The sequence below is a fragment of the Melospiza melodia genome, chromosome 5 (genome assembly GCF_035770615.1).
Source record: "Melospiza melodia melodia isolate bMelMel2 chromosome 5, bMelMel2.pri, whole genome shotgun sequence".
Taxonomy (NCBI): Eukaryota; Metazoa; Chordata; class Aves; order Passeriformes; family Passerellidae; genus Melospiza; species Melospiza melodia.
The window spans coordinates 17,891,712-17,913,573 of NC_086198.1; the positions used below are offsets into that span (position 1 = coordinate 17,891,712).

The window sequence follows — 21,862 nt, forward strand, 5'->3', positions numbered from 1 at the left end:
GGCAACAGGATGCCCCCACTCCAGCACTTCCAGCAAATGTCTCATGGGTGGGACTGTGGCCCCAGCAAAGCCCCCAGAGGACAAGCTGGGGCCTCAAGCCATGACATGGCTGTCCAGAAATCCACAGTAATGCAACCCATGGCCACCACAAACCTCTTCTCCACAGGCAGCATTTCGGTATCAACAGCCCTCATTAGAGCTTATGCCACGCTGCACTGAAGTCCATAGGCGGGACTCCTGCCCCAGGAATTGTCCCCCGCTCCTCCTCCTCTTTCCCTCTTGACAGAGGGTATGTGAAAGCCGCAGCCATAACCCTGCGAGTCAAGAGTGCCACGGAGACCCTGCTGCAGATGCTGGGACAGACGGCCATAGGAGTAAAACCCCTCCTCCTCCTCTGCCTTCATCCCTTAGGGCTCAGTGCGGTGGGACACGCTGTCGGTGCCCTGCAGGGTGGCGCAGGGGGCTGCTGGCAGCGGCGGCACTGCCAGCGGTGGCCTTGCCAGCAGTGGCATTGCCAGCAGGGGCACTGCCAGCAGTGGCATTGCCAGCGGTGGCCTTGCCAGCAGTGGCACTGCCAGCAGTGGCATTGCCAGCGGTGGCATTGCCAGCGCTCTCTCGCTGCCACCACAACACGCCTGGCGGGAGCTCGGTGCCGGCTGCGGAGCATCCCCCTGCTGACGCCGCGCCCGGCCACATCAAGCAGCCCCGGCTCACCTCTTCCTCTCCAAAGGTTCCCCGCGCCCCAAAACTGTCAGCAGGCACAGCCACTGCTGTAATTGCCGCCTGACCCGGCTGGGTCGCGACGGGAGGCTCCAGCTGCAGCCCGAGCAGGAGGCACAACCACAGCCTGGAAGAGGCAGGCTCACAGCGTGCAGCCCCGGGCACGGAGACAGGAGGAGAAATATCACGTCCTTTGATTTCTGTATTTTTGGGTCTAATTCCTAGCACCATGCTCCTCGTGACCAGGAAGCCAAATGATGCAATAAAACTGTTTTGAAATTCTTATTTATATTTTTTTTTCTCCTGCTGATATTTTTTGAAAAAGATGAGTACTGAATGTTACAGTTATTCCTCATAAATAACTCCTTTTGCTGATTAAAACAGGCCAGGATGGTGTCAGAGTTAATTCACAACACAGAGCGCTGTGACTAGCTTGGTTGCTCGCAGTCCAGGGTTTCAATCTGCCTCTCTGACAACAATTAACCCTTTGGAGCAGGAATAACCAACTTCTTGGAAGGATGGCAAAGCACTCCCAGCCCATCAAAATTAATAACCAGTGATAAACATTGCTTCAAAAGCCAATGCAATAATAGGTCATCTTAAATTATTTCAAGCTATTTATTTTTTTTTGTCCAAAACACCTTCACCATGTCAGTGAACTAAACGCCATCTGACCACACTCCCAAAGCCACCTGTATTTTAGCACTGATCAGACAAAGAAGTTCTTTCCAAAAGGAAAGTTTCAGCCAAACACAATGAGGGGGCAGGTCCCATCCCTGGGAGACCACAAGCTAAACCCCCCAGTCTCCCCCACAGTCTCCCTGGGTGCCAGCCACACGTGCAGAGCAATGGCCAGGCAGCGCTCCCCGTGCTCCTGCCGTGTGTGTGTGAGCAGGAATGCTGCTGGCCCCACCAGAGCTTTCCCCAGCCCCAAGAGCCGTGGGGAGGATGTCTGTGAGCGACACTGGGAACGCTCAGCACGTGCTTTTCCAGAGGATCACAACTCACAAACCAAAACACGAATCCGCGGTAGCTCAGAAAGGCGGCTGGCTTGATATGGAAATAGCTGAAATTTCAGCCTCTCTCCCTCCCCCAGCTGCATATGTTGAAGAGTTGTTAAAACAAGAAAAATATCTATAATTAGCAAGTCTACATACACCCATTTTCTTTGCAATATTTTTAGCAATATTGAGCCAAGTTACTCAAACTTTCCGAAGAAAAATAACCATAAGGAAAATTCCCTTCTCTGAAAGGAAGGGAAAATGAAAGCAGTAGAAAATTATGAGGTTAAAAAGGGTTAGAATGGAAACCATAATAAGGACTGAAAAAACTGATTGTTGTTTATTACATTTATTTCATGTTGTCTGATAAACAGATTTCATGTTGCCTTCAGCAGTCACAACTGAAGACTGTATAAAAGACCAAAAGTAAAAATACGTTTTTGCATATGCTTTGGCTTTCAAACCTACCTTATATATGGTTTTGGAGTTAGGATGGTGTATCTAGAGGCTGTAGATATTCCACTCTCAGGGCAAGAGGAGACCCTCTGCTTTATAAATAACTGTGGTTGCTTCCTTCTCTGTATGACTGTTCAATTATGGCCTGTCTTTTTTTTTCAAAAAACACCTAAAATATAAAGAGATAAATATTTTAAAATAAGCTTCTTTACAGCCCACTTCCATCCCCCCACCCCCCAGTTTTTGTACCACAAGTATATTGCTTTAGAATCTGGAGATAATACGATGGAAAAAAAATCCTTGCCCATAAATAAAAGAATTTATGCTTAATGGCTAGTTCATTAAACAGGCTCAAAATCTGTCATACTAACAGGTTAATACAACTGTATTTTATTGCATAGCAGAGAAAAAAGAACCTCAAGGCAGCACTAAAGATACCATAGCTCTTTGATCTATCCGTCACTGAAAGTGAACAGCAATAAAATAAGGAGTTCAGTCCATAGTGTTTTAAAGACATTGTCTACACATCTTCTAAATAGAGTAGGAGCAAAGTGCAGGATTATGGTACATTTTTCTCCCTAAAATCTTTGAAGAAGGTAAAATTAGGATAGCCATTTAGTGAACTGTGCAGGCTTCATTCCTGGCTTAATGCACAGGCAAGGGAGAGCAACTGTAAAGCTCGATGGTTACAGTCAGAACAAGGTGCTGCAGTTTTCTTCTTGCCAGTGTATATTTATACTCAGCTCTCCGGCTGGAGATATTTCCCCATTTTATTCTTGGTGGGGGAAAATTACAAATAAAGGTGAGGAGAAGAAAAGGGAGGCTCTCCTCTTTGGTGTGCAGCCCAGTTTGCTAGTGAGAAGGGAGCTTGCTTCACTGCTCAAAGCCCAAATAATCCTGGGAGCATCTAAATTTACTCCCATCTGGCTTGGTAAACCAGCCTCACTCACAGCCTTTGGTAATTCAAAGACAATGACTATGTAAACCTCAGCCTCAGCTTCCTTCCCAAGGCTTGGCTCCATCTATCACTGTGCTCCAGAGCCTCCTCTGTCCCAGAGTTTTCCAGATGAAAGAGTTAATTGAATCTTTTTGCCAGCCTTACTCAGCTTAACTTCTCTGGGTGATAAAAGAAGTTAGCACTTGAACCTCAGCTGGTGACTCAGAGACCCCTGCTAAATGAATTCCTGGTTCAAGTGCACTGATACTGATGGAGTTACAAGAGGAACAAAACCGGTCCTTTGCCTTATTTGCTGTTATCCACAATAGGCAGCTCTATTTTTCTACATAACAAGTACCAGAATACTGACTATATTAGCTGCCAAGAAATGCAGAACAAACAGACTTACATGTTTTTCCCTTTATTTCCATCATCTGACCTTTGCTTTTTATGTCTTAGGAGCAAGCTGCAACTTTATTTACATGTATAATCTAGATGAAATGCTAGTTTGTGTGTAGAATGCTATGTGGACTTTGGTCTTTGAATATGACTTTCCTTTTTTCAGAGCATAACATAACAAATTAATGGAAACGTGGAAATGTGAGGTTTTCGAATGATTCTCATTTCAAGTTTCTGATTCTTTCAGCCCAGACTTGATCCTTTATTCTTCCCTAGAGGTTTGAAGCATTAGTTCATAGTTTATATTTTAAACTTGTGTCCTGACACAAAAGGTACTAAAATCACTCATATTGCCCAGTTCCATAATAATAACTTTGGAATCCCCATGAAAAGATTGACTGTAACAAAAGGTGCTACTGACCATCTCAATTTTGCATGAAGTATCAGTAGAGAGAAAATTAATTATTAAAACAGTGGAATTCAAATTATTAGGAAGAGAGAAAAATCTAAGAAACAGAGTAAATATTAAGAGATTTAACATAAAAAGTGAACCAGATAATAATCTAGGTATGACTTATGGGAGGTGAGAAGAGTTTAAATAGAATCACAGAATCACAGACTGGTTTGAGCTGAGCAATCCCAATTCCCTCATCCTTTCCTCACACAAGAGGTGCTCCATCCCTCCCAATCAACTTTGTGGCCCCTCCTTTGGACTCGCTCCAACAGGTCAATGTCCTTCCTGTGGTGGGGACCCCAGAGATGGACACAGCTCTGCAGGTGGTGTCCCCAAGGTTTCAAACCTGCAGCTGAATACATTGACTCTGGTTTTCTTCACCAGGCTGATCAACTTTGGACATTTACCTTATATTTTCCAAACCTCCAATTTTTTACTTCTGTGTATCTGCGCAGACTTGGCTCTGATTGCTAGTGAGAAAGAATATCCCACTTATACCCCATACTCTATGTCCAGGCTATGCAGTCTTGCCAATTTTACATACCAAATGAAAAACAATATGGTACTGAGATATGCTAAATCTTAGTCTTTCTTGGTTAGGAATTTTTCACAAAACAACAGTAAGTAGCCCACAACATTGAAACAAGAGGAATGATGAATAAAAAAAAAATAAAGTGCTAACTTCTACTTATAGTTCTTATTAAAGCAAAGCATCAATTCTGACATAAATATTTAAATACTGTATATGTTTACTGAAAAAATGTTTTATATCCATGCCTCTATACATCAAAAGAACACTACTATGACAAAATCACTTTATCTAAAACTGAACAAGAGAAGGTTCTTCACAGGGATTCTGTGCATAATCAAAGAAAAAATAATTTGGGTTAACTGATGTACCTGTTTTATTAGTGGTTTTTTTTACCATTCACATGGTTTGATTATGTGAGTTTTTTGCTATCTCTGCTCCTACCAGTTTACAGATGATCACCAACTCAGTATGTCTGCAGCAGGAGCCAGGAGCTTCTCTGTGGAAAAAACAGCCTTCCAAATTGTATGGTACTATTTATTAATCAGTGGCTAAGACACTGGTTTTTTTCATTTGCTACCACACACAACTACACACATGGTCAGCAACAAACCATCAAAGCAGTCCAGATGGTTATTCCCAGAGTTAGGTATTTTTCAGACAGGAATGTAAAAAATCTAACAAACCAAAGGAGGAAGAACTAAGGCACTTTTTGAGGGGACACCATTTACAACTCAAGAGCAACAGTGACATTAACTAAGGCACAAGCTCAGCATGAAGCATCTGGGTGGTAGAATTCTGCTGCTTCAATGAAAGCCACTGTTACACTGCATTCATTATCAAAGAGAGAAAAATCCCTCTCAAAAAAAACCAATAAAATCAATCAAGATTATTAGAACTTACTCACATGCAGTGTCTCTCTGACTTTAACATTATTACCTCTCAGCTCCTAAACACTGAACTTACAGGTGACCAGCTAATCACAGCACCTTTTGATAGCTTTTTCATTCTCCAGCAACAATGCCACCTGAGTTTTGACTCGAAGGTTGTATTATTTTTTGATTGCATTCATTAAAATGAGAAGAAACTTAATGTACTCTAGTTCTAATTCTTTATATGATCATAGGAAATAGGACTACATTTTTAATAGCTTTAGAAAACATTCATTCCCATAGGCCCAGTGCTTTTCTCAAGGTGGAAAAGATGAATATTGCTTCCAGAAGACAAGTACAGTAGCTGGAGATGTATACAGCAAACTTGGTTAAGTCAGTTAAATTCTGAAGTTCAGAAAATTTTGCTTCAAAATGCTCGTGGGAGGAGGAATGTGGTCTCAAAAAGCAGCTCCCCATCAAACTGGCACACTAAAGCCTCTAGGAGCTGTTGAGCAGACCTCCCTCCCATCAGCCTGTCAGATACTGAACTTCGCAAGACAAATGAAACTATCTCGGTTTCATAAGACTTGTAAAGCAAGAACGTATGTAACCTGCTTTTTCAAAATACACGTGCTGCAAATACAAATACTGACTGTACTGACATTTCTCCATTACAGCTTAAAATAACATCCTGTGTGATGCCTATATGCTGAGCTGTTAGCTCAGTTTTGCATTTTCTAAACACTGGGTTTGCTTTCAAAGAACAACACTCCAGTTTCTGTACAATGCATGAGAGCACACTGGCTCTTCAGCTGGGAAACAAAGTTAAGAATGTGTGGGCTTTGGCTTCAAAATTAACCATGCTTTAGTAATCTAGTATACTAAACTGTTTCTTATTAATGTATCATGCAAATACTCTCCAGTCCTCCCACAAGTCTGACACTTTCCCAACATATCAATAGCAAATGTTCTGTGAAATGCAACTTTTCTGATGTAGGCCACCCTGACTTTCAGTGTGATCTCAACCCACCATCCAAATCTTCATGGCAGATGCAGAATGGGTTCTTTAGTAAGGGAAACAATATAGGGGGGAAAAAAAGTTTTGTTGCTACTTTGATACATCAAATTAATTTTCTTCATCAGAGAGACTGCTTTTGTTTACTCTTTTTTTCTTAATTGTGGCTGAACAGCATCAGGTTTATTATTCTCAGAGTCAGAATGTAAAGTTACGTCGGGAGAGGGTCGGTACCAGCCCTTCATTAGTGTAACTAGCTGATTTTAAGTACAATTTTGAAGTGCCTCAGCTTAACCCCAGCTGTTGTCTGTCTTAATGCAGAGGAGATGGAGAATATAACCAGGGAGTTTTGTTACATGACAAATATGCTCTGCAGAGGCTGTGCCACCACTGTCCCATCTCCCAGAGCAGATTTTTATGTGACATTGCTGTTGCCAGTGCACCCGCCAGCTTCACATCCCTTCTCCAGGTGGCAGATACAACAAGGAGAGCACAAGGTAATATCTCATTAACCAACAAGAGCTATTTGTGTGCAGGCTGGCAGCAGCAGAAAGCAGGGGGACCTGCCCTGCTGGCCAAGAGGCTTTGAGGTTTGCCCCAGCAGCTGCCCCACCTCGGCTGCTAGCAGCACCAGTGCAACCCTCACCCTCGCTGCTTCAGATCCACCAGCCTGAGTCCAGGGCTCGCCACAGGTTGTGGGACAAACAGGAGGCCATTCAAAATAAAGGCTATGAGAGCAGTATACAGCCACTGATATTTGGTTTTCATATGTTTGTGCTTTACATCTTTTTATGCTACAATTAAAGCCACAGTGTGAGCTACTCTCCTCTGACTCAGCCATGGCATCTTTCAGGAGCTTTCTGTAGGCACTGCTGAAATAGAGAACCTTGAGAAATTATAAAGGAGGGTATGGTATTCTAAATTTTAGCTTTTTCTCTCCCTTCTGCTTTTAACATTCTCTGCTCAGATGCACTAAGGTTTTCCCCCATGAAATTCAGAGCTATCCCTTCACAAAGGCTACACTAACAGTGCAGGAGACAAAAGCCGTGTGAGCTGTGCAAAGGCAGATCTGGGGTGATGCAGTGGCTGAGCAGAGGAGTGAGCTCAGAAAAATAACAGTGCACACATCAGGGGTGGAAGGCAAATTAAAGAGTTTTAAAAGCTTAGGTGGGGCTGGATGCTAACCAGACACTGGTACCCAGAGTACAGAAAAAAACAGACAGAAGTGCCATGATAGTGACATGGGTCAAGGAGAAAAAATTAGCAGCTGTGTTTCAACTGAACTGCATTTCAGAGGGCAGCTGACAGGCTCCAGTGGCCACTCATGGACCACACAAACATTTCAGCACTTGCCTCTTTAGAAACGGACAGGAGATGCAAAAAAAACCCTCAGCAAACAAAGTTAGAGTCCTTCTGCAATGCTCTTCACTGCCTAGTCCTATACAATTCCTATACTTTTCTTTTCTTTGTTTGCTCCTTTCTAGATCCAGGTCATAGAGCTGGGAGATGATGAGGAACAATGTTTTGGCAAAACACAGGCCACTGCTCAATGAAGTTCTGTTTGTACTAGTAAGAGCTTCAGCTAAAACAAAAGCTAAGTGAAGTAGTCCAGAATTTGGCCCAGGGGTCCCAAAGAAATGTCCTCAGCCATATTTCATTCTGCGTCCATACTTGGACACTAGCACACTAGCACCTGTGTCCTCTTACTTCAGCAAATGTAAACTCACCACACTGGTAAAGGACAAAGAGCTTTGCACTCTTGGAGACACAACAGAAAAATGAGGGGGGAACTGGTTTTGCTAGACTTATTTGGATTATGATTTTTTTACCCCCAAAACTGAAAACAACTGGAAATACATAGGAAATTCAGGAGATTTAGGGGAAGTTTATACAGCAAATGAAAACAACTGACCCAAATGCCTCTATATTTTAAAGCTCCAAGGTAGGGGCATATTAAAAATAACCAGGTCCTCTAGTTTCTATTGCCTAAAGAAAACTTAAATCTAAAATAATTGTTTTTAAAAATTGACTTCCTTTAACATGTGTACAAGATTAAGTGGTTACAAATAGAAACGCTAGATATTCTGAAATATTTATGGCAAATATCTGAGTTGCTTATTCTGGCAGCTTCCATAGGAAGGGATCATTATGGCATCTATATTTTTTTCTCCCAGACAAACACCAGGAAAAAGAATAGGATAAAATGAATTCAGAGTAAATTGCAGCACATACCTCTGCTTCCGTTCCCTGGTAAAGAAAAGCCATTATATGCATACTGTAAGACTAATCTAAACTTCTTTTCCAAACAATGGACTCGAATGAGCAATTGAAATGAGTGCAATTCTTAACATTTTCTCCTTTCAATGGAGCAATATCTGGTTCATACATTTTTTCTCCCCCTGTCCCACCCCATTTAATAAGAATTTCTTTATCTTCAGGATTATAAAGCACGGCCACATGCCCTCTAGTGAGCTACACAACAACTGCACCTCGGTAGGTGGAGAGTGGTCACCTCGTTTAAGAGATGCTTCTTTACACTACCATGTGCTGTTTTCCTCACAAAGGTGAGGAAGTATGTTTTATGCTTATGTTTTATGCTGTCTCGTGTTTTATGCTTAAGTCTTCTGCACCTTCTGAGAGTTCCTTTTTTGAGTCCAGGAAAGGAAATGTCCTCAATCAGGGAATAGAAATACTTAGTCCAGTGAGCAGCATTTAAAGCAAAGCTAGACTTGGAAACTACTAAAGCCCTGTTGCTTCAGCTAAGTATCAAAGGCTCAGTGTACCAGGAACATTCTCCTAAGTGTTTTCAGATTTCTTTGGGAAAAAAAAAAAAGATTTCTAACCTAATAAATAAATGCCCAGAGGCTGCAAGAAATGTACTAATATACACAGAACCATCATGGCTTGGCCATGCTCTCCCCTATTTTGGAAAGGATCTCTCCCTCCTCACACACCACTGAGTGAAGTGGATGGAGGCATATCTCTGAATGTCTTCCAGGATGAGGACCTGGGAAAGGATCTTCTGTATCATGTCCTAGAAGGGCTCATCTGTCCCCTTTTAGGCAGCAGCCATTTGGAAATGGAGCCCTGCTGGTGCTGAGGAAATGGTGCTTGCAGCAGGCAGGTTTGTCCCAGGCTAACCCTTGACCAGAGGACACTCGGTCCCTTCTTCAGGGGGCTCTCAGATATGTGGAGATATTTCACAGGTCACACGTGCCTCCTATGTCACAGACTGGCAGCTCCCCCTTAAAACCATGCTCTTGCTCTACACAGATAATTCAGCTTTTAGCCATCAGCTGCACCACTCCTATGAGCAAAGTTTCACATGTGCTGGGAACTTTACAGGATTCAATTAAAACACAGGGTAACCCAAAGTTTCCTGCGGTTTCTTTTTTGCTTATTTGTGAACCTGCAATTACCCACATGCTTAAAGAGTCTTACTCTGTCATAATCCATAATATTTGGCCTGATGCTAATAAAGCCTGATTCAAATAAAGAGAATAAGAATTGCTGTTGCAACTGCCAATGGTAATAATGAAGTATCCTATTCCCATGATACAAATTAGAGATGCATGGAACATGGGATTCCTGTTTTATGATCATCATTCTCCATAATTAAGAAAAAATGCAGTATAGTTATACCAAAAGCAGCAACAAATAAAAAGATAGAGGGAAATTTCAAATTAATCTAGACATGCTCAAAAATTACATAATATATCATAAAAATGAACTTCTGATTTACATATTATGTATGACATTTGGAATTCCAGTCTCATCTGAAAAGTATAAAATGCCTTTTTGAAATGTTAATTTAATTTTTCATGTGACAAATGAAGAACTGTTGTATCCAGTTACACAACACAAGTAACTGTCACTCCCTCCTTTGCCATTTTACCAGCTTCACACCAAAAAGCAGCATAGCAAATGCCCTTTCCAGTTGTTAGACTTTGGTATATTTTCCAGCTGTTAACTTGTGACCCATACATTTACCCCAAGTCCTCCTTCAGCTGTGTTAGGTTCAGCGGTGCACTTAGCAGGTGGCTCGAATGTATTTCAGCCTGACATTATGGGCTCACCAACCCAAAGAGATGCATCAGTCCTAAAATCCCCTTTCCATAGGGAATATCTGCAGATTATAAATATGATTTTAATATGAGTCTATATCCTTTCTGTAAGAGTTTACTTGGAAGTTACTACTTCTGTGAAAATCTTGTCATCCCAACTGGAGTAGGAGCTGGAATTTCTCCATATTGGGCAACAATAAATGTTCTTCATATGAAGATGTTTATCTGGATGCAGCAAGGCAGTTATTCCAAGGGAAATTATGGCTGACAGCATAAAAAAGTCTGGTTAGTAATCCAAGTGACATCTTGGGATATGTAAAAGATTAAGTAACAATGTCTGGAATGGACTAGATCAAGACAAATCCAAGTTCAATGGGAACTTAAGCAACTAAAAGAGCACTAAATAATCTCAGGAATCCATCTAAAGATTCAAGATGAAAACAACCCCATTCCTTTGCTTATATTCCCTTGGTCTGGTGCACAGTTTTGTTCTTGATGGATGCCTATCTCTTTAGTCAATGTCTAGCCTGTCTCTTGAGCCAATACTTTATAGCAATAAGACACATTATTTATAGGAATAAAATTTGCTAGCAACAAAGTCTGATCCTTACCAAATATGGTCTACTTTCTTTTTGTAGCCCACCATGGTTCATAACCAAAGGGATAAAAACCCACAAAGTTTTACTCTTCACATTAGAAGCCTTCAGAAGAGATGAGTGTTTATTTCCAAAGCTTTCACCCAGAAGCAGAGATCAGAATGAATTCAGGAAAGGTACAACTACTCTTACACCTGATAGGAAAGAAAAGCTTCTCCCCTGTATTAAAAATGGTCTATTAAATTTTCCTATCTACCATATATCCCTACTAAACTACAAAGTTCATGATCCTGAGGTAACCCAGGGACCTGGAAATCTGCTCAAGAGAGCCCTGACCTGGTGGTTTCACACATAATTTTCACAAATACATTTTTATTTTTAATATGAGTTTTATTGTCTCACCTTCCTTACCTAAGCAAGAAGCAGGATTTTGGAATTTGATACTGCCTGCCTATTAAATTTCTGTGAAAATGTTATTTTCACACTTAAAATTTCACCTAAACCTGCAGACAGGCAACATAATATGGCAAAATAATTAATTTATAAACTGCTAAATAATACAGCCCAACAACTACCATTCATCCCTCCCCATCTGAAACCTTGTATCCCAGCCCTTCTCATTATTTCAATATTTAGTTATCTTCTAGAACCATCTCCCCATAGTTGTAAAACACTTATGGGGATGATAATTAAAACAACCTGAGCCTATTAAGCATAATCAATTTGGTAACTGAGATAACTCAGTCTCAACTTCTAAAATGAACCAGTCAGGCAGTTGTATTTGGAATCTCAGAAGAAGACATGAATTACAGCTCATCCTCTCCTCCCAAGAGGACTAAATTATGTTACTCCCTGTGTTCAAGTGTGTATATAATTTAACTGCTTGAAGGTAAAGAGAAGCTTGGGGGTCTTGTGGACATCACCTGGTCCATAAAAGAGATATTTTCTGAAAAATTGTGAGGAACGTTAGAACATTTCTCGCCTCCACCAAGTGTTTCAGGAACTGTTGAGCTGATTAGAGATGATGCTGGCACAGGCTTACATGGTGCCCTCTAGATAGGAGAGATCACAAGAGCAGATCCTGTACATTTCCTTGTTACATCCCAACAGCATTCCCGCCTAAGTCCTATGGTGTAGGGCAGGAAAATCTCTGAAAACACCCTCCCAGGCAATAAAGCATAATGAAACGTGCTTCAAAAGAAGTTAAGCAGGGCTCTGAAGACGGAACAAGAAAGCAGTCTGCATACACAGAACTTGCACTGGGTCATAAATCTCATGCATGTCTCTCATTCCTCTCATGAACTGCCACGCTCTTGCTCTAATGAAGTACAAGGCCAACCTATTGTACCCACCTTCACTAAAGCCAGCAATAAAGCTCTGAGTGTGTCTCTGGGCAGCATCAAAACAGATTTCACATTATTGTTTTAAATGGCAAGAGGACTGCATGGAAAGATGTCTGTATTTTCTTAATAGCTGTAACCGCAGTACGTAGCACATGTCAAAATTTTGAAAAGAGAACAGATTCCCAATGCTTTGTACAATGTATACAGTTTCCTTGCTTTGATGTCTTTGCTCCTTTATTGTATTAAATTATCTGGATTAAAAAAAACAAAGCAAAAAAAGAAAAAAAAAAAGAAAGAAGGTTGTCTTTTGTCTTGTTTCTGAACTGTCAAACATTATTTGAGCTAAGAGAACAGCCAGGGCCCCCGTAACAGTTCTGGGGAGGGGAGGAAGGAAGAAGGAAAATTATTAAGTATCCTGCCTATTTGCATAGTTCAGTATTTCAGCCATGAGAACTGCAGTGGGACAGCATTGTTCCAAGTTACTTTAGGTAACTTTTAAAACCCACATGAAAAGAGACCTACCCTATGACTCCCTAGGGAAGTCCTGCATCCCTTCACACCACCATTTTCTGCAGTTCTCCTACCTGTCCTACATTTCTCAGAGGGACAGGACGGAGGATGATGGCAAGTGTCTTTCGTCACTGCTTTGGGGATGCAGGTGATATTTCTTGCATGCTTTTTCTTCTAACAAACAAGCATGACAGAGAGAAAAGATCAATTTCTCTTTTTTTAATATCTAGGGGAAGATGCCTGCCAACAGGAATTATATTGCTCTGCTGACGTTTTTTCTTTACCTGAAGCATCCTTGAAATCAGTACCAGCTGTTGCAGAGAAGGATTTCGCTGCCCTAAACAGAGATTTATAACTTCAGGAGAAGGAATAAGTGAGAGGAGCACAGAAACCTCATAGAGAAAAGATTTTGCTGCCATGGTGGAGAGCTGTACATCAAATAGACCTGTCTGTGCAGAGGAGCTGTAAAAGAGTTCCTTCAAATACTCAGCAACTGTAGAACTGGATAAAAAGTGTGGCCCTTTGAAGTCAAAGGCAAAACTTCAGGTGACTTTAGGCTGGCCACAGTTTCAGCTTTGAACTCAAATTTGAATGCAAATTTAACAAATCACCAGGCATAATATGATTCAGGTTCTTAAAAAACAATCAAGGCACTGGAGCAGAGGTCTCCCTGGTCCTTTACTCTGGCTTATTCAATGGGAGTTTCCACATGCTCTGCTTGTTACACAGCTCAGTCCAAGCACACATTTCAGCCTGTAACCCTGAAAGTAGAGTCAGCTTTCATTGAAATTAGTGTTTCTTTTTGTAAAAACAGTCCCCAAAGTTTACATTAGCAGATCTGCAATCTGCCGGTCTGGCTTGAGATCCTCTAGGCCCTGGACACCCACAAATCTCTGTCTGTAACATCAGAAATGTCCAAATGCTAGCAGATTGTGATAAATTCCCATTTTGAAGTCACAAGAGGGAGAAATCAGAGCTTAAATGGAAAAATGTTAGTGGAAGTGATGTGAACTTACTTGCCTGCAATTGATCATGTTCAATAAACATTGATCACATATTTCTTGATCTAGACCCAATGGCTAATACATGGAGGAAAAAATGCGTGCTTCTTCACCCCCCATGTGCTGCTTCTGAACCATAAACAAAGTGTGACAAAGAGAGGAAATTAAGAAGGTCAATATTTAGTCCTGAATTACAAGCAAGGCACAGGCTGCAGGCAAAAGAGTGCAAATTTGCATTACAGGGTAAATGAATTCCCAGAGGGCTCCATGCAGCAATGGCTGAGGCCCAGTCTGCTGCTCTCTTCAGTGCACACAAAGCATGCATTTGGTTGGTAGTTTCTTACATAAAATCAATGATATGTAAAACAATCAAAGCTAGAAGGATGATCACCAGACACATAACATCCAGAGAGCTCTAGTACTTCTCCCCTTCAATACCAGTATTTAGAAAATTCTCATTGAAGACAAAGAATTCACACATAAAGACTCAAAGGAATGCAGACCAATTTCATGTATGCTCTGTACTGAAGTCCACAAGCACAGCAGCAAGGTTAGTAATGACTAACTCCAGGAAAATAGCTCAGGTGGCACGTGAGATAGGGTGAGTCTCAGAATGCTGGTGGGGCACAGCAGGAACAAGGAAATTGGCTTTGTCAGCTAAGCCACCATGCTATAGACCTATACACTGAAGCTCCAGTCCCAGATTTTTGATTTTTAGCCTCAGGGCCAGTTAAGGCAACTCCTTCCTCATACTCCCTTCTTCCCATGCCATCTTTCAGCTGAGCTGGTTCAGTTTTCCACAGGAGCATGAGAAAAATCAGGAAACGAAAACAATTTTACACAAACAAAAATGTTTACAAAATTAATCTTACACAAATTAAAGCAGAAAAAGGAGTATTTTAGGCCAGGGCTGGCCAATAATGTCACTTGCTCTGCCACATGACAGCAGCATCAGCAGCACTGGGGGCCAGCATGGGAGCAGAAGAAACTGCTGCAGTCAGAAGGCCAAGCAATGGTGGTACAGGGAAGGCTGGCTGTGATCACAGGCTCTCAACCACACTAATGCTTGTTACCATTGATAAATCAAATCCCATGAATACCACTGAAAGCAGAGCTGGGAGTGCTGTGAAGATGTTTATCACTGCTAAGGAAAAACTCAAGATGAAAATTTGTAGCTCTAGCTTTGAGAGATGATGGTTCCTCACCCTGGCAGCAATTTTGACTCCACCTGAGTACATGCTTTGCTATGTCAGCTGCCACCTATAGCTGGATGTACAGACAAAAAAAAAAAAAAAAAAAAAAAAAAAAAAAAAAGGCTTAAATGCATTTCTTAAGGTGTGTTAGACTGGTGTGCCAGAACTGACCATACCTGAGTGCTACAGTTTGCCAACAGAAAGCCCACTAATTCGTTTTTTTCACTTGGCTGCTAAATTAAAATTGCTTAACTAGACTTCTAATGAGGCCAAGAATTATATAACCTCTTTTAGTAAGAAGCATACTTAAACAGAGGCTTGAAAAAATGGTGTAGGTTTCTTCTACTATGGTTTAAAATGTTTTCCCTTTTGAATTGCAAGAATTTAATTCTGACACCTCTGCAACATCATATAAAAGAGTCTGGTTTTATGTTTATGGCTAACACTTGAGAGGTCTTGACTTTATTTGTTATTGGAATAAAGTTACCAATACATTCATTCACATGAGGAAGTCATGTAAATAATGCCTTGTAACTTCCCATGTAACTTCATCCTAACAGAGGCACTTAAGGTCTAGCAAGCATTTTATTTGCCATGAAAAACCAAAAAATTGTGCATGGCAACTCACACAGAGTGTTTTAGTCTCCTGAAGATACATGAGACACAAAAACCCTAAAAACCTCTCAGCAAAAGCCAACAAAGTGAGCAGTTATCATAGAATCAGAGATGGACTCACAATCATAGAATCCAACACTGCACAGCACAGCCCCAAAAGTCACGACATGTTTCTAAAAATTTTGACATTTCTTGTCCAAATTCTTTGTGAGCTCTGACGGGCCTGGTGCTCCATCAAATCATGGTACATCATTGCAATGACACAAAGCTGAGTTACAGCTCTTAACAAAAGCAATTGCTGAATTGAATGTTTTTCTGCTGCTATACTTAGAAGATGGACACAACAGCCACGGGGAAATTCCAAGCTGCAAAATCACCCTTGGTGGTTTTTGGCCTCAGCCACATCCTGCTCCAAGGTATAGGATGGAAGCTGAGTGCTGCTGTAGTGAGGGAAGCAGGAGACAGCTGGAGAACAAACCATCTTTTCTCACAGCAAGGAACAATACCAGCAGGGACACCACATGGCATGGTCCAGCCTGCATGTAGGTAAACTGGAGGGGTTTTAACACACAAAAAGAAAAACAGGGCAGCAGCTGCCTCTGTTATTTCAAATATCAGGAAAGCAACTAAAAGTGAGTATTTGTCTCATGATTTGAGAAATTGCAACACTTGCAATACCAGCAATTTTGCCCAGAGCTTATGTAGGGATGTACACAGCTGTGGGAGTTCATCCCTTGAGGAATTTGAGGTAAAATGCCTGAGCCATCATTTTAACCAAACAAAGCAACACATGACATGTTCCCTTGCTACAATCACTCCCCAAAACTCAGTAACCTGAAAGCACCACACTCTACCATCATGGGGCGGGAAACAAGTAAGACTGGTTTTTACTCTCTGAAACATCCTAGGTTTCATGTGATGCCTCATGTTTAATACCTGAGTAAAGGAAAACCATCACTGAAGCAGCTTCACTTAAAGAAACCTCTCACATACCTCACTTGAAATGAGCCAGCAGTGCCGTTGTGGCCAGGAGGGCTGATGGTGTCCTGGGGTGCATCAGGAAGAGTGTGGCCAGCAGGTCAGGGGAAGTGATCCTTCCCTTTACTCAGCCCTGGCGAGGCACATCTGGACTGCTGTGTCCAGCTCTGGGCTCCTGGGTACAAGAGAGGCAGGGAGATCCTGGAGCGAATCCAGCAGAGAGCCACAAAGGGATGTGGGGTCTGAAACATCTCTCTTATGAGGAGAGACTGTGGGAGCTGGGGCTTTTTTGGGACCCAGACTTGGGATCTGCAGAAGAGAAGACTGAAAGGGGATCTCATCAATCTGCCTCATCAAAGGCAGAAGCCAAGAGGATGGTGTCATAGTGCCACATTCTTTTCAGTGGTTCACAGTGAAAGGACAAAGATAAGTGGCCATAAACCAAAATGCAAGGAATTTCACCTCAATGTGAGACAAGCTCCTTTACATTCAGGATGCCAGAGCACTGGAACAGGCTGCCCAGGGAGGTTGGATCTCTCTCTGGAGACATTCAAAACTCACCTGGTCATGTTCCCGTGTCACCTGCTCTAGGTGCCTTGGCAGGGGTTAGACTAGATGATACCCAGAGATCCCTTCGTAACAATTCTGCGATTGTGTGAAATCTCTCTTTTTTTTTTTTCTTTAACAGAAAGCACACAGCCTATTTGGAAGTAAAATCTCTGTATGGTAAATGTTTATCCTGTCACTGCTCAATCATTTCCACTCCCATTGTTCACACTCTGCTACCCTCTTAAATAAATAGTTCCACCATATATGGATAAAATATATACATTATTTTTTAAAGGGAAGTCAGAACAGAGATCACAGTATGAAGAATGCACACTGAAGTTTTTTCTACTTAAGACATTCCCAGCTTTGCTTTGTCTTTTCTTACCTATTTGATTCTTCCTGCAGTGTCCTCTCTGAAACAGTGTTAATGTCCTGACTTGTTTGTACTCCTTCTGTTCCATCACATTTCTACTGCAAAACACACCTCTCTGGGACTGGTTAACTCTTATTTAGGGTTAGAGCTACCTTACCTCCAACATTTTCCTCTGTCTTGCTCTGAGCTTCCATCTCTCAATGTGACTGTGTTTACATGCAGCATGATGAAGAAATTTACATGAAACATGAATGTCAATGTGACAAACTTTCCTTCAGAAAGAAAAGACAGTCTTTAAACCATATAAATTAAAATCTAATGCTAGGGGCTGTGTTTATCAATAACACACACAGGAGCCATACAGGAGTTCTGCCACAGGAAGAGAGAATCAAACCCTAGATTGCATGGGTTTCTCAGATTTGAATGGCAGATGTCATTTGATAAAAAATTCAAATGTACACCTCAAGTACACCTCAGGTTTAGTTCAGCGTAACATTTCAGACCTGCTTGTGAATGTCATATTCTGAAATCAAGGTATTTCTATAAAGTTGGACTCAACAGCTGAGTGTTTGTAGAGATGTTTTCAATTATAACATTGAGTCCAGCAGTTTAAAGCCAAGACTCCTAATTTACAACAGTACTTGTTAATTTACAACACTGAGCTTGTATAACGTTTAAGTAAACACTGCACTTCTGGATGACAGAAAGCTAAACAATGAAATAAAACTTCAGAAACATATCTCCTCCTGCAGTTTTCAAAGAGCTTCCAGTTCTCCAAAAACAAACAGCTCCCAGCTGCCTGACATTTATACTCATGCATCCTGTACTGCTACATATATAGAGGAAGGGAGCAGCAACCTACATGCTTTTCATTCAGAAAAATCCATCAAATCAAATTTAAGGTAAATTCTGCTTTCATCCAGTGTATTTAATTTTGTTTTGTGAAGGGAGGGAAATGTCAAGAAGAAAATAAACACTACGTATAAACATGAAATGTACTTTAATTTTACTACTGAAGAGCTAACTCAGTCCCCAATTCTTTGTTCAAATTAAGCTAAATCCTTGTCTTTCTCACAAGCATTCCAGCTGAAGATAGCCCCCACACATTTCAACCTCCTGTTGCTGACAAAAGTCAAATTGCAAGCTCTTCCTTCTAACCATCCATTGCCTCAACTCCTTTCCCACTAAAATTTTTTAAAGTTTCAGCTATCCAACTTTTTTCTTGGCTAAAATGCCACTCTCCTCTTCTCACTCTTCCCAACACCTCAATACTAGGGCTAATCAAGTAAGCAGAAGCTGCTCAGAATGTCAGTTTTCCAGAAAAAATATCTTCAATGTATTTTTCTAACAGCCCAAAATAAGATGACATTGGAAACTGACTATTTGTCACTGAGTTATTGCAATTGTTGCAAGAGGACTACTCTTCACTTAAAACAAATATTGAACTAAAAACCTTATTTTTTACAAAACCATTCCAAAAGGCTGCTGTTCAAAAAACTCTACAGATTATCCCCTTTAAGGTCCTATTCGGTTTTCCCCTCAAGTCTATAAAATCAGAGCTTTCAGAACTTTGGAGCTTTATCCTCAAATACAGTGGTCTGGAGAACATTTCAATATGGAAGCCCTTGAAGGGGTAAGAATGCAGAAAATGTGTTTCACAACAGTCTTCCATGGTACAGAGTATGAAGAAAGGACTCAGAGGCTGGAAAAGCTGAGGCATGTTCAAAGAAGCTGAGGGCCTGAGGGCAGGTTTTGAAAAGCCTAAATAATGACTTGAATAGCACTGGTGAGCCACGGAATAGGACCAAGAGCAACAAAGGCCTCTTAGGGAGAAATGGGACAGGACAGTGGCTTCACAACTGTTTTGTGAATATGCACTGCTCAGGATCTATAATACCACAACTAATTAAAAAGGATTTAATAGACATTATTCTCTGGGGTGGTGGGAGGGTGTGTCATGTTACCAACAACATTTTGTCCTTTGGGAATATTTTGCATATTTGCAAGCAGATATTTGAGTAACAGCCTAGGAAAATGCCCTCCAGACTCACTGCCAGGTCTCTGGAGCAATCTAGTTAGAAACATATACAGCCTCATCCAGAGAAAGGGCATGATCAACAATTCCCTCTCAAATTAATGGGATTTTTGAGTGTTCAGCATCCCACAGCTGGCTAAGCCCTTTATGGAGCAGTAATTGCACACAGTTCTCTGACTTGGGTGGGGAGAGAAACTTGGGATTGGCAACCAGAATAGTACTCTGTCCAAAAGCCCATTCAGCTACTGTCTGAAGACAGAAATCCTGGCAGTAATTGCATGGTCATTTTTGAAGAGAAAATTCCCAAGGACCCCAGAGGGATTATGCCTTTGTTATCACAGGATTCAGCCTCTGAATTATTACTGATTATTACTGATAAAAGCACTCAAAAAATCACAGGGATACTCTCCAGCAAGTTTAAGTATCACAAGTATAGCTTTAAATTTAACATGATAAATTCAATTCCTACCAAAACAAATTAACAAACAAACAAACATCACAACCCAGAAACATGAAAGGTAGAATATTACCTCATCACAATACTTGAACAGGAATGAAAAGCTAGCACTCAGACCTAAAAGAACTGCTATGAGACAGAAGTCTGAAGCAGAAGGCTTAAGCTTTTTGCTTGAAAAAGGAAGGGTGCAATCCTACTAAATGTAAATGTTAGTATTTTACAGATATAGATTTATCAGACATGAATCCATGTAACATAAACCAATCTTCTCTCCTGTAACAGGATACATGCCCAGTGGAGATGCAGTAGATGCCATAGAGTTTTAGCAGAGCAAGTCTTTCAATACTATCTTCCTTGACATTTTCATAGGCCAGCAGGGGAGACAGACTAGAGGAAGCACTTTATTCAAGGAGCTCTTGTTGGTGGCTCACTCACTAGAAATATGTACAAACATGATTTTCTGTGTGTGTGTGTGTGTGTGTGTGTAGATGCAGCCAAGGAACCTGTCCTCAGTTTGATATTTCCAGTATTTTTACTAATGGCTTAATGGCTTGATTTATAACTTTATTAAGTGAACTAAATAAGTGCTCTGAGTGGAAAAGGGCTACAAGGACAATGAAGACAACAAAATAAGTGCTCTGAGTGGAAAAGGGCTACAAGAACAATGAAGACAACAACTAGTTTTCATAACAATGCTGATAATGTTGAGAAATACTCCTGTTAAAAAAAAACCAAAAACAACATCCATCCAGGGTTGTGACTAAAGAGTGGAAAAGGTGCTTTTTTATTTAGCAGAAATAGAAAGCACATGAAAGAGCATACAGCTGATAAAGTCTACCCTCAGTCAGACACACAAAGCAAGGAGCTTAAAAAAATTGCCAGGAAAATATATCATCGCCTTAATTAGTGAGAACTTGTAACAACCCATGGGGCTTCAAGCAATACCAGAGCAACACAAACGTGAATGCATAAATGACAGCTAAAATTAAAGAAAGAAAGAGGCATGAACCAGATCTGTGTTGTCCTTCTTGCCTCCTTGTTTTCACACTTGTTATTATGTCCTGTAAGCTCAGAAAGAAACTGCATCACCCGGTTCCTTGTATTTAGCCCAGGGGTGACCCAAGGTCACACAAAAGAGGGTGGTGTTGGTGAAGGGCTGGGAACAGCTGATATAACATTGTGTGGGGATGCCACTGGCAAAACAGAGAAGAGGCTCAGTATGAAAGCGTGGCACAGCAAATTCCACCACTCCTACCTCCCGCAGGGAACAGCGTTTCCATCAGCCCAGCCTCTCTCCTCACTTGCCCTCCCTTGGGCTCCAAACACACTGCCAGGATGCATATTCCACATTCCTCTGGCATATAAAAGAGATATTAATACATTCCTAGCATGGCATTCAGGGGAAATAGTATGCCCAAGAGAAGAAATTATACTCCCAAGTCTCTCAAAGTGAATTACAGTTCATCATATCAGGAGATACAGGCAACACATAGGAAGAAACACACACAGGGGATAAAGACAAGGTGTGGCTCATGAAAGTGGAATTGAGAATATCTTGTTTGAACGGCTGGTTTTAATTTACACCTCCTGAAAGCACCAATAAACCTTGGAGATATGCACCAGTGCTGAATCCCAGTGATATCAATGGGGCTGTGAGAGTCTGTGACTTGCCCAGGCTGCATGCTCAGAGATAAAAGAACCCCTAAGTGTCTGCTTGGATCCAGAACCTGTGGACCTTTAACTTCTACTGACTGACAGAAAAATG

The 21,862-nt window shown here is 41.2% G+C and overlaps 1 protein-coding gene across 1 annotated transcript in view; it reads right to left on the minus strand.

The window, feature by feature from the left end:
- DKK2 (dickkopf WNT signaling pathway inhibitor 2) overlaps positions 1–21,862 on the minus strand; it is a 74,308-nt gene that overhangs the window by 46,496 nt on the left and 5,950 nt on the right. The window contains exon 2 of the mRNA XM_063156458.1: positions 2,190–2,346. The gene's annotated coding sequence lies outside the window, so the exon portion shown is untranslated. The remainder of the gene's footprint in view (positions 1–2,189; positions 2,347–21,862) is intronic.